Genomic DNA, 14,134 nt, shown 5'->3' on the forward strand with positions numbered 1-14,134 from the left:
TCCTCAAAATTCGACACACAATACCCAATAATGAAAAAAATGGGGAAAAAAAAGTTGTTGGGGGCAAAAAAAAAAAAAAAAAAAAAAAAAAAAAAAAAAAAAACCTTTGCTCAGTACTTTGTTAATGCACCTTTGGCAGTAATTTCAGTAAAGTCTTTTGAATATGATGACACAAACTTGGCACACCTATCTTTGGGCACTTTTGCCCATTCCTCTTTGCAGCACCTCTCAAACTCCATCAGGTTGGATGGGGAGCATCAGTACACAGCCATTTTCAGATCTGATGTTCAGTCGGAAGTCTGGGCTCTGACTGGGCCACACAACGACATTCACATAGTTGTCCTGAACTCACTCCTCTGTCATCTTTTTTTTTAACCTGTCCTGTTCAGCTGCATGGACTTGCAGAATGGTGCATCTGTATGCCTGTCTGTTGTTGTTAATGGTCCCAGCACAAGCAATTAAACCCGTTAGCGTGACTATCGAACCTATTAGTGAATGAACACCATATCACATGCATGTTAGACAACTGGTGTACACAGTTGCTGAGCCAGCACATTGAGGAAGTGGGGCCAAGCCAGCGAGCCCGTCCAGCGGGGGGACCCGACCAAGGGGGACGCCACCACTCGCCAGGACGGTCCCCAGCCCAACCGAAGTACCCCGACCAGTCCCAAAGAGGGGCACGGGCATCAGACCACCACCCCCCACGCCCAATACCACCACACCCAGCGCGCCCCACAGCCCCCACCACCCCCATATTGACAGAAAAAAACAGAATTGTTGAAATTTTTGCAGATTTATTCAAGATAAACTGAAATATCACACAGCCATAAGTATTCAGGAGAAGCACCCTTTTGAGCTAATACAGCCAAGAGTCTGTAACATAACAAAATGTGAAAAAAAGTGAAGCACTGAATACTTTTCGGATGCAATGCAAAGTGCTCTATCAGAATCAGAATCATCTTTATTTGCCAAGTATGTCCAAAAAACACACAAGGAATTTGTCTCCGGGAGTTGGAGCCGCTCTAGTACGACAACAGACAGTCACTTTACAGAACACTTTGGAGACAGAAAGACATTGACAAAAAAAAAAAAAAAAACAGCCACTGAGCAGTAAAGGGTTGCTAGTTATCTGGTAATGCCGGTAAAAAAAAAATTTTTTTGACAATTGTGCAAAGGGCGCTGAGACTTCAAGGAGTGTATGCGGTTTAAAGTGACGAGTAGTGCGATCATCTGGGACAATGTTGGTTGTGCAAATGTTACAGATACTCCTCAATCAGTGTGCAAATGGAGCAGATGCTACTCTGGCATGAGTGGCCAGTATATGCAAATAGTGCAGCATGGTGAGACAACAACAGTGAGTCATACATAATTGGCCCCACAGAAATGTGACAACGAACTCAAGTCAAAAAATTGCCAGCATGTTGTAATGGAATTATAGGTTAGCTGTTTAAGAAGTTGATCGCAAGAGGGAAGAAGCTGTTGGAATGTCTACTAGTTCTAGTTTGCATTGATCGGTAGCGCCTACCTGAGGGAAGGAGCTGGAAGAGCCGGTGACCGGGGTGCAGACGGTCCGAGAGGATTTTGCACGCCCTTGTCTTAGTTCTGGCAGCGTGCAAGTCCTCAATGGTGGGTAGGGGGGTACCGACAATCCTTTCAGCAGTTTTGATTGTCCGTTGCAGTCGGAGTTTGTCCTTTTTTGTCGCAGCACCAAACCAGACTGTGATGGAAGAACACAGGACCGATTCGATGACCGCTGTGTAGAACTGTCTCAGCAGCTCCGGTGGCAGGCCGTGCTTTCTCAGAAGCCGCAGGAAGTACATCCTCTGCTGGGCCTTTTTGAGGACGGAGTTGATGTTGGTCGCCCACTTCAGGTCCTGAGAGACTGTAATTCCCAGGAACTTGAAGGTCTCGACGGTTGACACAAGGCAGCTGGACAACAGTGAGGGGCAGCTGTGGCGAAGGATGCCTCCTGAAGTCCACGATCATCTCTACGGTCTTGAGCGTGTTCAGCTCTAGGTTGTGTCGGCCGCACCACAGCTCCAGCCGCTCCGCTTCCTGTCGATATGCAGACTCGTTACCGTCCTTGATGAGGCCGATGACAGTGGTGTCATCTGCAAAGTTCAGGAGTTTGACAGTCGGGTTTGCTGAGGTGCAGTCGTTCGTGTCGACAGAGAAGAGCAGCGGAGAGAGGACACAACCTTGGGGCGCCCCAGTGCTGATGCTGCGTGTGGATGAGGTGGCCTCCCCCAGCCTGACCTGCTGTGTCCTGCCCGTCAGAAAGCTGTAAATCCACTGGCAGATGGCAGGTGAGACGCTGAGCTGGAGAAGCTTGGTTGAAAGGAGTTCAGGGATGATGGTGTTGAACGCTGAGCTGAAGTCCACGAACAGGATCCTCGCGTAGGTCCCTGCACTGTCGAGGTGTTCTAGGATGAAGTGCAGTCCCATGTTGACTGCATCATCCGCAGACCTGTTTGCTTGGTAGGCCAACTGCACGGGGTCCAGCAGGGGACCTGTGACATTCTTGAGGTGGTCCAGCACGAGACGTTCAAAGGACTTCATGACCACAGATGTCAAAGCGACAGGCCTGTAGTCATTCAGACCCGAGATTGCAGGTTTCTTGGGGACTGGAATGATGGTGGAGCGTTTGAAACAGGATGGAACTTCGCACAGTTCCAGAGATCTATAGAAGATCTGAGTGAAGACTGGAGCGAGCTGGTCCGCGCATACTTTGAGGCAGGATGGGGACACATGGTCCGGGCCTGCCGCTTTGTTAATCTTTTGTTGTTTGAAGATGCGTCTCACATCTTGTTCATGGATGGTTAACGCAGAGGTCAGAGGTGTGGTTGTGGTCGCGGGTGCGGCCGGGCGGGTGTGTGGAGTGAAACTGTCCTTTTCAAATCTGCAATAGAAGGTATTCAAGTCGTTGGCTAGTGTGGTATTGTTCTCAGCGTTGGGGGATCGTCGCTTGTAATTAGTCAGCGATTGGAATGCATGCCAGACTGATTTAGAGTCGTTAGCGCTAAACTGATTTTCCAACTTTGCTGCATAGTTCCTCTTTGCAATGTTAATTTCTTTAGTCAGCTGGTTTCTAGCGCGATTATACAGGGCCCTGTCCCCGCTTTGATATGCCTCTTCCTTAGCTTGGCGAAGCTGCTTAAGTTTAGCAGTGAACCACGGCTTGTTGTTGTTGAATGTCCGAAATTATTTTGTTGGTACACACAGATCTTCACAGAAGCTGATATAGGATGTAACAGTGTCCGTATATTCATCCAGGCTGCCAGCTGAATTTTCAAAGACACTCCAGTCTGTGCAGTCTAAGCAGCTCTGAAGTTCCATCTTGGCTTCATTGGTCAACTTTTTCCACTGTTTTCACTGTAGGCTTCGCGCATTTAAGTTCTTCCCTGTACGTCGGTATTCAGTGAATTAAGCAGTGATCAGACGAGCCCAGGGCTGCACGAGGTATAGCACGGTATGCGTTTTTTAGCGTTGTATAGCAGTGGTCTAAAATGTTATTTTCCCTGGTAGGACGGTTGATGTGCTGCTTGTATTTAGGGAGTTCATGGTTGAGTTTAGCTTTGTTAAAGTCCCAGAAAATAATGAGGGGTGAGTCCGGGTGTTTTTTTTTCCAATTTCGTTGACTCGTTCGGCGAGCGTTAGCAATGCGGTGTTCGTGTTAGCTTGAGGCGGAATGTAGACTCCAGCCAGTATGAATGATGCGACTCACGTGGCGAGTAGAATGGTTTCCAGTTCAAAAACAGCGACTCCAAATGCGGGCTGCAGTGTGTGCTGAGCTCCGTGATGCCTGTACACCATTTTTCGTTGATATAGAGGCATATCCCGCCGCCCTTTGTTTTCCCCGATGATTCCATGTCGCGGTCCGCTCGATGAATGTGGAAGCCGGGAAGCATGACGGCGCCATCGGGTACAGCGTCGTAAAGCCAGGTCTCCGTGAAGCACATGGCCGCGGAACGTCCGAAGTCTTTGCTGGTCTTTAACAGAAGATGAAGCTCGTCCATTTTGTTGGGTAGGCAGCGTACATTCGCAAGTTGGATCGACGGGAACGCCAATCTGTGTCCTCTCTTGCGGAGTTTCACCTGAATGCCACCACGCTTCCCTCTGTGGCACCACTTCAGTCTCCCTGCACTGAAAACCGCGGACGCCGCTCCGGTGAGTAACTCGGGGAAAAAATGAGCGGATTTGTGAAAGTTGATGACAGAAAGTCCGGAATAGCCTCCTTGATGGTTAGCAGGTCTCCCCTTGTGTAAGTGAGTCGTGTAAGGTCTCCAAAGACGGACGAAAAACACAAAAACAGAAACAATACTAGAGAGCGTGTTACCGAGACGACCACACTGGTAGGCGCGATCTTGGATTTTTTATAAATAAAGTTGAGTTAAAATGGATCGCTTTTAATACTGCTGAACTACTACATTTTTTGTTAGCAATCCCCCTTTTAAAATAAACTAAATAATAGTTTAAAAAATTTTTTTGTGACTTCTGATTTTAAAACTAGCTTTCCATCAATTTGTTGTGTGTATGTAATAATAATAATAGGCGACCCTATACAGTGGGGAAAAAATGTATTTAGTCAGCCACCAATTTTGTAGGTTCTCCCACTTAAAAAGATGAGGTATACCTCACCTATGAGAGACAAAATGAGAAGGGGGAAAAAAGCCAGAAAATCACGTCTGCTTTTTAAAGAATTTATTTGCAAATTATGGTCGAAATTAAGTACTTGGTCAACTACAAAGAAGCAAGATGTCTGGCTCTCACAGACCTGTAACTTCTTTAAGAGGCTCCTCTGTCCTCCACTCGTTACCTTTATTAATGGCACCTGTTTGAACTCATCGGTATAAAAGACACCTGTCCACAACCTCAAACAATCACACTCCAAACTCCACTATGGCCAAGACCAAAGAGCTGTCAAGTGACACCAGAAACCAAATTGTCGACCTGCACCAGTCTGGGACGACTGAATCTGCATTAGGTAAGCAGCTTGGTGTGAAGAAATGGAAACTGTGGGAGCAATTATTAGAAAATGGAAGACATACAAGACCACTGATAATCTCCCTCGATCTCGGGCTCCACGCAAGATCTCGCCCCATCCATCTATCCACTTTCAACACCGCTTATCCTGGTTAGGGTCGCGGGATGCTGGAGCCTATCCCAGCTGACTTCAGGCGAAAGGCAGACTACACCCTGAACTGGTCGCCAGTCAGTCGCAGGGCACATATAGACACGGACGACCATTTGCACTCACATTCACACCGTCACTGAGTGGGAACTGAACCCACGCTGCCCGCACCAAAGTCAGGCGAGTGTACCAATACACCATCAGTAACTAAGATCTCGCCCCGTGGGGTCAAAATGATCACAAGAACAGTGAGCAAAAATCCCAGAACCACACGGGGGGGCCTAGTGAATGACCTGCAGAGAGCTGGGACCAAAGTAACAAAGGCTAACATCAGTAACACACTACGCCGCCAGGGACTCAAATCCTGCAGTGCCAGACTTGTCCCCCTGCTGAAGACAGTACATGTCCAGGCCCGTCGGAAGTTTGCGAGAGAGCATTTGGATGGTCCAGAAGAGGATTGGGAGAATGTCATATGGTCAGATGAAACCAAAACAGAACTTTTTGGTAAAAACTCATCTTGTCGTGTTTGGAGGAGAACGAATGCAGAGTTGCATCCAAAGAGCACCATACCTCCTGTGGAGCATGGGGGTGGAAACATCATGCTTTGGGGCTGTTTTTCTGCAAAGGGACCAGGACAACTGATCCGTGTTTAGGAATGAATGAATGGGGCCATGTATCGTGAGATTTTGAGTGAAAACCTCCTTCCATCACCAAGATAAGTGAAGATGAAACGTGGCTGGGTCTTTCAGCATGACAACGATCCCAAACACACCGCCCGGGCAACGAAGGAGTGGCTTTGTAAGAAGCATTTCAAGGTCCCGGAGTGGCCTAGCCAGTCTCCAGGTCTCAACCACAGAAAATCTTTGGAGGGAGTTGAAAGTCTGTGTTGCCCAGCGACAGCCCCAAGGAGGAGATCTGCATGGAGGAATGGGCCAAAATACCAGCAACAGTGTGTGAAACAAATACTTATTTTTCACCATAATTTGCTAATAAATTCTTTCAAAATCAGACTGTGATTTTCTGGATTTTTTTTCATTTTGTCCGTTATAGGTGAGGTATATCTATGATGAAAATGACAGGCCTCTCTCATCTTTTTTTTAGTCAGCCACAATTGGTGGCTGACTAAATACTTTTTTTGCCCCACTGTATGGCCACACAGTAGGGATGTTCGATACTACTGTTTTTTTGTTGTTTTTTTTTTTTTTTAGACCAGTACAAGTATTCACTCTTGAGTATTCACCGATACTGAGTAAATTGTATTGATACCATTAGTACTTTTGATACAGAAAATTTCAATTAACACAATGACAGATGATTACTGATGCATATAATGATTCACCAATGTGTCAAACCGCAGTGGAGCAGCAACTATTGGCGAGATGGACTGACTCAATGTTCAATGACAAAGATGTTATGGGGTCAGTTAAAATCAATATTTGCATTGTGTATATGTAATGTAATACATGCACGTAACTTCTAGCAACTTTTCAACCATAGTTTAGCTAAGAATTAGGTTTTTATGACCCATATTGAGCCCTTCCCAAACATACCCGAAGCTCAAGTGGTTACTCCATCCACCGCAAGGGCTACCAGAAGTGACGTCGCAATTGACAAACACTGCGCGCTACACTCTATACGCTAAATGGTTAGCAACGTGTTGGAATATGAGGAGGAGGAGGAGGATTTCGACGAACAGGAGCACCCAACTGAACTTGACATCGTCAAACCGTACATGTTTGAGCCGATCAGGAGGTCGGAACAGTGACGACGACGAGCAGCCAAGTAGCAGCTGTACAACAGAAAAAGAGAGTGGCCACTGGCTCAATGTGACGGTATATCCAACCTGACAGAACTGGAGAGGATCTGCAAGGAGGAATGGCAGATACCCAAATCCAGGTGTGAAAAACTTGTTGAATCATTCTCAAAAAGACTCATGACAGTATTAGCTCAAAAGGGTGCTTCTACTAAATACTGAGCAAAGGGTCGGAATACTTCTGGCTGTGTGATATTTCAGTTTTTCTTTGTTAATAAATCTGCTAAAATGTCAACAATTCCGTTTTTTTCTGTCAATATGGGGTGCTGTGTGTACATTAATGTGGAAAAATTGAAATGATTTTAGCAAATGGGTGCAATATAAGAAAAAAAAAGTGCAAAATTTAAGGGGGTCTGAAAACTTTCCGTACCCACTGTATACAAACATGCTAACACCAAAGGCATGAAAAACAAATTTTGTTCACGCAGAAAAACATTTACACCATTGATGTACAAATTTAAGATTCAAATTAAATTTGCCCAATTTCCTTGCTTTTTTGTTCTGGCCTCCAACTTGAGCCGGGCCCATCTCCACCTGCACCTGATTCCTGCTCCAAGCTGTGACACATGACTAGCATCCTCCTCTTTAAGCGCTCCCATGCTGGAAAAGACTTGACTAAAATCAGTCCGTTTCACTTTATTGTTCACTATTAACAACTTCAAAGGCTAATCCCAAATGCATCCTCCAGGAAAATATTAAGTACAGTATTTTTCTGTTTTTATTAGCCATTTCTGAATTTGAAGTTAGTTCTTTCTGTGTTGTGACAATGCCAAACATCGCTCCCTCGCTTAATACGTTTAACATTAACATCCGTAAACTCATTAGATAATTGTGGGCGCGTTTCCTAATTAATACAAGCTGTACTAGCGGATCACCTCTTGTCGCCGATGTTACGTGTGCCTCGCAGTTCCGCTGGGACCACAACCAGGGCGACAAGATATACAAAAGACCAGCGCAACAAATACGACACTGGCTGATCTGATGAGCAAAAATGTTGCTTCAACGTAAAAGTAGCAATAGAGGATGTCTGCTCCAGAGGTGGGTCGAATACCCAAACATTGTACTCTAGAAAGAGTACTGTTACTCGACAATGATGTGACAAGTAAAAAGTAGTCCTCCAAAAAATTACTTGAGTAAGAGTAAAAAGTACACAGTGAAATCATTACTCTGAGTAAATAGCACAAACAAAAAATTGAATAAACAACAAAAACATTTGCAATTTACTGCACGGTGTTTGCTCAAGTTATATGTGGGCTGAAATATCCACATTTGGGTAGACAGTGCCAGACAAATACGACAATACATGAAAGCTGTTGTTTCGGTTCGTCTAATGTACACGCAAGAGTAGCGCGCCGTTGCGTTCGCGACTTTCCCAAAATGGCCGCCACATAGGCACGACAATCAGCCGGGCTGGCTTATCGAGTTTGAATACCTATGCCCGGGAAACCCAATAGAATATGTTTTGTAAGGTCATGAGACATTCTTGTGTCATTTGATTGGTGAACAAGACCTAAAGGTCACTAGCGCTTAAATTAGAAACAGCGCCCAATGCGGAAGTCGAAGTCGTAGTCTCGCGCACGCAATAGTTAAGCAATAATTGATAAAAGTAGCGAGTGGCATTTTGATCATTGTAACGCAGTAATAGCAGTGAAAGTGTTTTTTCTGCTCTCGTCAACTCTTGTGACTTATCCGGCGGCAGCGGACCCAGTTTTAGGAAAAACTAATCGGATTTAAACAATTCACGTAAATGGCCTATTTTGAGTTCAAAACGGCGAATTTCACAGAAAGGCGACTGGTTTGCATGCATGATAGGAACGTGGAAGCGTTTGGGAATGACAGCAACTCAGGCAAAAAGGAGTAGGCCACGTAAACTGACGGATCGGGGTCAGCGGATGCTGAGGCACAGTGCAAAGCCGAGTCAATCAATACAGACCTCCGAACTTCAGATAGCTCAAGAACAGCGCACAGAGAGTTTCATGGAACGGGTTTCAATGGCCGAGTGGCTGCATCCAGGCCATACATCGAGTACAATGCAAAGCATCAGATGCAGTGGTGTAAAGCCGAGGTCCCGAACCCCCCCGGTCCGTGGACCGGTATCAGTCAGTGAGGCATTTGTTACCGGGCCACACTGAAAGAATAACCAATTTATATTATTTCCGTTCTATTGTGTTTTAGCGTGTCAAATTTTTATTATTTGGAAAAATGACTGGCGGCTCTTCTCTGCCGCAACAGCTGCCCGTCTTAACTCATTCACTGCCGGCCGTTTCCAGAGCAGGGAACCCCCAGACTGCCAGACATTTTGGAGCAATTTCACTCAGTTTACAAGCCCCACAGAATATTGCCTTCTATGACTATGTAAACACCAAAATTCTTTCGTCAGAGAAAAAGTTTGTCTCTAGCGTATACCGTTCTTTCATAATCGGCAGTCAAATATAGGCTAGTTTCAGCTAAATCTGTTTCTGATTGGAAAGAAACTAAGAAAACAGCCTTTTTGTGAAAGAAGACAGATCTAGCAGAACAATGACTGACGCCAATATTTTTTCTTTAGTGAAAATCTCAAACATCTGAACACACTGAACACAGAGAAAGTACTTTTGACATAAAAATTATTTATTTACAAGTATAAATATGTACAGAATTTACATTAGACAAAAATGCATGGGCAAATGGGGCTCCCACACCTGCACTTTCTTCCTCCTCATTCTCCTCCTCTACCATTTGCTCAATATTCCAGGTTTCTATTACCTTGCACATCAAATCTAGCAAGGTTTCACCCAAATCTGGATTTTATTCCTTGGTGGGGGTCAACGGGATCTTGTGTGGTTGCCGTTGTCCTTGAAACCAGTCCCTACTTCTGCTCGAAGCACAACCTGTGCAGTTTAGAAATATAACGATTACGATAAAAATACATTGTTGAAATTGCTGTAGTGGGACGTGGCGGAAAAAGAAAACGCTTTCAATTACCTTTTTTGTTCGCACTGCATACTGGAATGGGAGTTGAACGTCTGCTGGATACATAACCTGTAAGTTTATAAAAATACATATGGTTACTTCAGAATACTTTTTTATAGATGCGTTTTGCAAGGGTTAATTAAAAAAACAAAAACGTTACTTTTGGTCGCAATCCTATAAGACGTTCGACTCGCGGGTGTTCCATTACTGCAAGATGGATGAGCTGAAAATGGAAACTTTAAATCAGTACTGGCAACAGATTTTGCATTGTAACGTGAAGTAGTGGGACTAAATTATGTTTATGTAACAAGGATTGCAGGAGAGTGTTTGAACGCTAAACGTAGCTAACGCTAGCTGCAAACGAGTTACCTTCGTCTCAATTATCATCCGGAGGAAGATCGTGATGAAGCTTGGCTGCTTCAAGGGGATCCAGAGGGAGTTCACTCATCTGACGATTCGGGATCACATTTACTCAAATCCTGGTCGGCAGACGATCAGCTGGCAAGCGACTGGGAGCTTCTCGCCCTACGGCCCGGCATTTTCGGTGATACCTTTGCTAAAAAGGGATCAGCTCGGAGCGGCATCCTTTATTCCCCCGCATGATCTAAGGTGTCATTCCTGTCGGTCGCAGGAATATTTTTCTTGCCTTGGTGCAATACATTTCTGGTAGAGAAAGCTTTTTTTTTCTTTTCTTTTTAGATTATGTTCATTTTGTCTTTTCTGTTTTCCGCCATTATGCTTGGCTCTTATTGTCTCCTCCACCCCACCTCCTCCTTCTTCTTTCTCTGAGGGAGGTACGTTCACCTCAAGGCATTGTTGCCCTCTACAGGGTGCCAGTCCTTATTGCAGTAATCCAGAGGCTTGATGATTACATATAAACTGCACAAGACCCTCCCGCACCCATCCCCTGTTAAAAAATGACATTGACGTCCTTGCACCTTAATGGGAGTCCACGCACTGTATCATTTCCGAGGAAAAGGCTCACTCGCCAAAAACTCTCACCTTAACTTCAGTGTGTTGAATGACTGTTAAAGTAATCTACCTCATCAAAGCACATGTACTTAACTCCCGTCTGTTCGAGCAGCTGTGAGGAGATGGATGCCTTCTTTTACGCACAGAAATTAGATGGCTATCTAGAGGAAGATCACTGGCCAGAGCATTTGAGTGACAAGAGCTGCTGCAAAGATTTCTGTCAGGGGAAAAAAAACTCCACTGGCAGCTCATTTCAGTGACAAGGAAAGGCTCACCTGGCTCGCCAACCTCAGCGACACATTCAAAATGCTCAATGAACTAAATGTGTCACTTCAGGGGAAAATGACAAGTGCGTTCAAGTTGGCAGATAGAGTCGGTGCATTCAAAGCCAAATTGTAGAGCCAGCGAGTGGACAGAGAGCCATATGACATGATGATTTTGAGCACTATTTCCCCAACTTCAAAATACCCATGAATTGCAAATGAATGGATCTGCGACCAGTTTGTTAACAAACCGGGCAAATCGAGCATGTCTGTGCAACAAGAGGATCAGCTGCCGGAGATCGCAAATGACGGTGACCTTAAACATACGTTGTTCTGGATGAAAGTCAAGCCAGAATATCCTGAAATTCCCACAAGAGCACTGAAAACCCTGAAACCACTTCCAACATCCTATATTGGCGAAGCGGGCTTTTCTGCAATGACAGTAACGAAGACAAAATTACAGAGCAGACTGGACATAAGGAACACACTGCGGGTGTCATTGTCTCCCACCACTCCGAGATGGGGCCATCTCGTTCCAGGGGAACATGCCCAGGACTCACACTGATTCTGCATTATCGTCAGTTGCATTTTTCCTGCGTTTACATTCGTTCTTAAGACGGTCGGGGTCATTTATTTTTGCTGTGTGTGTGTGTGTGTATGCACACAGCGGCTGAAATATTTAATATGCCAATTTTGCTCACTAAATACACTTCCAAAGTAAGGGATATATTTATCAATCTAAAAACACCATACAACATTGAAGTCCGCAAATAGAACTGGTGAACTTTAACACTAAATGTGAAGTTTACCAGTACCATTTGTTGAAAAGCAGCCCCACACCATCATGTTCCCACCTCCCACTGTTGGTATGGTGTTTTTAGGGTGATGTGCAATGCCATTTCTCCTCCAAACACGGTATGCATTATGGCATCCAAGTCGTTCAATTTTGCGCTCATTCGCACAGACCTTTTTCTCCCAGTATTTAACTGGCTTGTCCAAATGTTGTTCAGCAAACTTTAAACGTGCTTTGACATGCTTCCCCCCGATTATTCTTTGCACTCACTCCTCTGTTAGAAATCTTGCGAGGAGCACTTGATCAAGGCAAATTTATGGTGGTACGATTGGCTTTCCACTTACTTATTATGGCCCCAACCGTGCTCACTGGAACGTTCAGAAGCTTAGGCATGCGCCTGTAACCAATCCCATTGTAGCGTACATGCTCCCTGCAACCTGAGGTGTCACAGTGACTCCCCCACAACTTGATAAGCTGCTTTCTTCCAAGCGGCCCTGATGTGCGAGACAACCACTAGAAGACGCCTCCTGGACCTTAACCTAATTAGCAGGTCCCCCTGGTTTACAGTCAGTCCTTTTCTTCGTTTGAACTGATAGGAGCCAAAAGGGACAGATCGACAATGGAATGCAAATACAGCAATGAACTATTTGCTTAATATTGAAACATGCATGCAAGGCGCCACCCACGTGCGCTTTGTAGTACTGCAACCCAGAATGGTTGTTTTTAACTGAAGATTAATTGTCCGTTTTGATATTTCACTAACTCTTGCAGAAATATTCCAAATGTACACCTTGATGTCTGTGTCAGTGTGTCAACTTCACAGGTGCAGCTGCAAGCCTGAGAACTGTTTGTCCTTATTTGAAGCTCCAACTAGCATGAAATGTGATTGAACCATAAACAGTTGCTTTGCCAAAGCTAAAATTTAAACAATCATTCTATATGCTTGATCTAGGAGTAAAGCGTATAAAGTTGGGATTATTTTATATCAAGATAATGATTTTTACACCACTTTTATGGCAAAACTTGTACAGGGCATGGTCATGTCCGGTTACCTCCATCCCTTAGACACGCCCCCTGAGTATTTAACCTCTGACTCCCGCCTCCTCTTTCTTGTCTCGCCCTCTTTTTGGCGCTCTCCACGGCGCCCCCCCTTCCTTTTCTTTTGTCCTCCAGCGCCTCCGGTGTCACCATCTGCGCAAACGCCCACCCCAATTTAGCCGGCGGCGTTTTCGAACGAGGAAGCCGGCCATGCAGCTTCAATCGCTTTCTCTAGTCGCGATCGGTTGGCTGAGCCTCAGCAAGCAACTACCTGCATCAGGTAGTGGTCACGCACACACGCTGCTGAGAGCAGGAGCTTGGTCCGCCACCAGTTCAATCGGCAGGGGACAATGTTTCTTGTTCCAACTCCTTTGTTATTGTTTTATTGCTCTCTCTCGTCCGGACTGAACGCATTAAACGCTCACCTTTTCAACTTTAGTGCAGCAACACTGTTCTATTTCCCTTTTTGAACGCCTATTTCTCCTTTCTTCGACCATCATTTGTATTTTCTTCCTGTACTTAGCCTCTTTGTGTTTCCCTATAGATCCCTCATAGATTTGATTAAATATTCCATAAGATTCTACTCTTTGTGGCGTTTGCTGTGTTGTGTTTTGAGTTTAATAAGGAAGCCTCTGTCATCTAGAAATCTTACTTCATAAAATGTAGCAACCTTTAGATTATGAGACTGGTTTGTCGTCGCTTTTCCCAGGTTTTATACATATAAAAAGTGACGTGGTTCCCGTTACAAGACAAAATAGCTTGAGTAATAACGTTACGCGTCAAATCACGCTATGTTTTGCAACAATTAGTTTGCGATGGTCTTGAGACAGCTCTCAGAGTGTCTTGACTCACACCTTGGCAATAAGACCTTTTCATCGGCCATCAATTAGGACTATCCATCTATCCAAACCCTCCATTTTCTGAGCCGCTTCTCCTCACTAGGGTCGCAGGCGCGCTGGAGCCTATCGCAGCTATCACCGGGCAGGAGGAGGGGTACACCCTGAACTGGTTGCCAGCCAATCGCAGACTACCGCAATTAGGACTGAACCAGCTGATATTCATTTGCACTGACAAGGGGCTTAATTGCTGTTTGATTTTTGATTCGATTTTAAGGTGTTGTCTTGGCTTTGCACGCCTTTTTGCACCTCCCTTTGTTCAAGTGTTCAATACTT

At 45.0% G+C, this 14,134-nt stretch overlaps 2 protein-coding genes across 8 annotated transcripts in view; one reads left to right on the forward strand and one right to left on the reverse strand.

The window, feature by feature from the left end:
- tmprss3a (transmembrane serine protease 3a) overlaps positions 1 to 14,134 on the forward strand; it is a 125,863-nt gene that overhangs the window by 95,339 nt on the left and 16,390 nt on the right. The gene's annotated exons all lie outside the window — the stretch shown is intronic.
- pknox1.1 (pbx/knotted 1 homeobox 1.1) overlaps positions 1 to 14,134 on the reverse strand; it is a 68,667-nt gene that overhangs the window by 42,568 nt on the left and 11,965 nt on the right. The window lies entirely within an intron of this gene.

The sequence above is a fragment of the Phycodurus eques genome, chromosome 12 (assembly GCF_024500275.1).
Source record: "Phycodurus eques isolate BA_2022a chromosome 12, UOR_Pequ_1.1, whole genome shotgun sequence".
Taxonomy (NCBI): Eukaryota; Metazoa; Chordata; class Actinopteri; order Syngnathiformes; family Syngnathidae; genus Phycodurus; species Phycodurus eques.